Raw genomic sequence first — 5,000 nt, 5'->3', positions numbered from 1 at the left:
TAGGGACACCCCCGAGGGGATATATACCATATAACACACGAGGTAGGGACACCCCCGAGGGGATATATACCATATAACACACGAGGTAGGGACACCCCCGAGGGGATATATACCATATAACACACGAGGTAGGGACACCTCCGAGGGGATATATACCATATAACACACGAGGTAGGGACACCCCCGAGGGGATATATACCATATAACACACGAGGTAGGGACACCTCCGAGGGGATATATACCATATAACACACGAGGTAGGGACACCCCCGAGGGGATCTATACCATATAACACACGAGGTAGGGACACCCCCGAGGGGATCTATACCATATAACACACGAGGTAGGGACACCCCCGAGGGGATATATACCATATAACACACGAGGTAGGGACACCTCCGAGGGGATCTATACCATATAACACACGAGGTAGGGACACCCCCGAGGGGATCTATACCATATAACACACGAGGTAGGGACACCTCCGAGGGGATCTATACCATATAACACACGAGGTAGGGACACCTCCGAGGGGATCTATACCATATAACACACGAGGTAGGGACACCCCCGAGGGGATATATACCATATAACACACGAGGTAGGGACACCCCCGAGGGGATCTATACCATATAACACACGAGGTAGGGACACCCCCGAGGGGATATATACCATATAACACACGAGGTAGGGACACCTCCGAGGGGATATATACCATATAACACACGAGGTAGGGACACCCCCGAGGGGATCTATACCATATAACACACGAGGTAGGGACACCTCCGAGGGGATATATACCATATAACACACGAGGTAGGGACACCTCCGAGGGGATCTATACCATATAACACACGAGGTAGGGACACCTCCGAGGGGATCTATACCATATAACACACGAGGTAGGGACACCTCCGAGGGGATCTATACCATATAACACACGAGGTAGGGACACCTCCGAGGGGATATATACCATATAACACACGAGGTAGGGACACCCCCGAGGGGATATATACCATATAACACACGAGGTAGGGACACCCCCGAGGGGATATATACCATATAACACACAAGGTAGGGACACCCCAGAGGGGATCTATACCATATAACACACGAGGTAGGGACACCCCCGAGGGGATATATACCATATAACACACGAGGTAGGGACACTCCCGAGGGGATATATACCATATAACACACGAGGTAGGGACACCTCCGAGGGGATATATACCATATAACACATGAGGTAGGGACACCTCCGAGGGGATCTATACCATATAACACACGAGGTAGGGACACCCCCGAGGGGATCTATACCATATAACACACGAGGTAGGGACACCCCCGAGGGGATCTATACCATATAACACACGAGGTAGGGACACCTCCGAGGGGATCTATACCATATAACACACGAGGTAGGGACACCCCCGAGGGGATCTATACCATATAACACACGAGGTAGGGACACCTCCGAGGGGATCTATACCATATAACACACGAGGTAGGGACACCTCCGAGGGGATCTATACCATATAACACACGAGGTAGGGACACCTCCGAGGGGATATATACCATATAACACACGAGGTAGGGACACCTCCGAGGGGATCTATACCATATAACACACGAGGTAGGGACACCCCCGAGGGGATATATACCATATAACACACGAGGTAGGGACACCTCCGAGGGGATATATACCATATAACACACGAGGTAGGGACACCTCCGAGGGGATCTATACCATATAACACACGAGGTAGGGACACCTCCGAGGGGATATATACCATATAACACACGAGGTAGGGACACCTCCGAGGGGATCTATACCATATAACACACGAGGTAGGGACACCTCCGAGGGGATATATACCATATAACACACGAGGTAGGGACACCCCCGAGGGGATCTATACCATATAACACACGAGGTAGGGACACCCCCGAGGGGATCTATACCATATAACACACGAGGTAGGGACACCCCCGAGGGGATCTATACCATATAACACACGAGGTAGGGACACCCCCGAGGGGATCTATACCATATAACACACGAGGTAGGGACACCCCCGAGGGGATCTATACCATATAACACACGAGGTAGGGACACCCCCGAGGGGATCTATACCATATAACACACGAGGTAGGGACACCCCCGAGGGGATCTATACCATATAACACACGAGGTAGGGACACCCCCGAGGGAATCTATACCATATAACACACGAGGTAGGGACACCTCCGAGGGGATATATACCATATAACACACGAGGTAGGGACACCCCCGAGGGGATATATACCATATAACACATGAGGTAGGGACACCTCCGAGGGGATCTATACCATATAACACATGAGGTAGGGACACCTCCGAGGGGATATATACCATATAACACACGAGGTAGGGACACCTCCGAGGGGATATATACCATATAACACACGAGGTAGGGACACCCCCGAGGGGATATATACCATATAACACACGAGGTAGGGACACCCCCGAGGGGATCTATACCATATAACACACGAGGTAGGGACACCCCCGAGGGGATATATACCATATAACACACGAGGTAGGGACACCCCCGAGGGGATATATACCATATAACACACGAGGTAGGGACACCCCCGAGGGGATATATACCATATAACACACGAGGTAGGGACACCCCCGAGGGGATATATACCATATAACACACGAGGTAGGGACACCTCCGAGGGGATATATACCATATAACACACGAGGTAGGGACACCTCCGAGGGGATATATACCATATAACACACGAGGTAGGGACACCTCCGAGGGGATATATACCATATAACACACGAGGTAGGGACACCTCCGAGGGGATATATACCATATAACACACGAGGTAGGGACACCCCCGAGGGGATCTATACCATATAACACACGAGGTAGGGACACCTCCGAGGGGATATATACCATATAACACACGAGGTAGGGACACCTCCGAGGGGATATATACCATATAACACACGAGGTAGGGACACCTCCGAGGGGATATATACCATATAACACACGAGGTAGGGACACCCCCGAGGGGATATATACCATATAACACACGAGGTAGGGACACCTCCGAGGGGATATATACCATATAACACACGAGGTAGGGACACCCCCGAGGGGATATATACCATATAACACACGAGGTAGGGACACCCCCGAGGGGATATATACCATATAACACACGAGGTAGGGACACCTCCGAGGGGATCTATACCATATAACACACGAGGTAGGGACACCTCCGAGGGGATATATACCATATAACACACGAGGTAGGGACACCCCCGAGGGGATATATACCATATAACACACGAGGTAGGGACACCCCCGAGGGGATATATACCATATAGCACACGAGGTAGGGACACCTCCGAGGGGATATATACCATATAACACACGAGGTAGGGACACCCCCGAGGGGATATATACCATATAACACACGAGGTAGGGACACCTCCGAGGGGATATATACCATATAACACACGAGGTAGGGACACCTCCGAGGGGATCTATACCATATAACACACGAGGTAGGGACACCCCCGAGGGGATATATACCATATAACACACGAGGTAGGGACACCCCCGAGGGGATATATACCATATAACACACGAGGTAGGGACACCCCCGAGGGGATATATACCATATAACACACGAGGTAGGGACACCCCCGAGGGGATATATACCATATAACACACGAGGTAGGGACACCCCCGAGGGGATCTATACCATATAACACACGAGGTAGGGACACCTCCGAGGGGATATATACCATATAACACACGAGGTAGGGACACCTCCGAGGGGATATATACCATATAACACACGAGGTAGGGACACCTCCGAGGGGATATATACCATATAACACACGAGGTAGGGACACCCCCGAGGGGATATATACCATATAACACACGAGGTAGGGACACCCCGAGGGGATCTATACCATATAACACACGAGGTAGGGACACCCCCGAGGGGATCTATACCATATAACACACGAGGTAGGGACACCCCCGAGGGGATCTATACCATATAACACACGAGGTAGGGACACCCCCGAGGGGATCTATACCATATAACACACGAGGTAGGGACACCTCCGAGGGGATATATACCATATAACACACGAGGTAGGGACACCTCCGAGGGGATATATACCATATAACACACGAGGTAGGGACACCCCCGAGGGGATATATACCATATAACACACGAGGTAGGGACACCTCCGAGGGGATCTATACCATATAACACACGAGGTAGGGACACCTCCGAGGGGATCTATACCATATAACACACGAGGTAGGGACACCTCCGAGGGGATATATACCATATAACACACGAGGTAGGGACACCTCCGAGGGGATCTATACCATATAACACACGAGGTAGGGACACCTCCGAGGGGATCTATACCATATAACACACGAGGTAGGGACACCTCCGAGGGGATCTATACCATATAACACACGAGGTAGGGACACCTCCGAGGGGATCTATACCATATAACACACGAGGTAGGGACACCTCCGAGGGGATCTATACCATATAACACACGAGGTAGGGACACCTCCGAGGGGATCTATACCATATAACACACGAGGTAGGGACACCTCCGAGGGGATCTATACCATATAACACACGAGGTAGGGACACCTCCGAGGGGATCTATACCATATAACACACGAGGTAGGGACACCTCCGAGGGGATCTATACCATATAACACACGAGGTAGGGACACCTCCGAGGGGATCTATACCATATAACACACGAGGTAGGGACACCTCCGAGGGGATCTATACCATATAACACACGAGGTAGGGACACCCCCGAGGGGATATATACCATATAACACACGAGGTAGGGACACCCCCGAGGGGATATATACCATATAACACACGAGGTAGGGACACCTCCGAGGGGATATATACCATATAACACACGAGGTAGGGACACCTCC

At 50.9% G+C, this 5,000-nt stretch overlaps 1 protein-coding gene across 1 annotated transcript in view; it reads left to right on the top strand.

Annotated features, from left to right (window-relative positions):
- dmd (dystrophin) overlaps positions 1–5,000 on the top strand; it is a 462,454-nt gene that overhangs the window by 228,098 nt on the left and 229,356 nt on the right. The gene's annotated exons all lie outside the window — the stretch shown is intronic.

The sequence above is a fragment of the Oncorhynchus mykiss genome, chromosome 18, assembly GCF_057628025.1.
Source record: "Oncorhynchus mykiss isolate SJ-2025 chromosome 18, ASM5762802v1, whole genome shotgun sequence".
NCBI classification, from domain to species: domain Eukaryota; kingdom Metazoa; phylum Chordata; class Actinopteri; order Salmoniformes; family Salmonidae; genus Oncorhynchus; species Oncorhynchus mykiss.
This window is presented reverse-complemented; position numbering and strand designations above follow the sequence as displayed.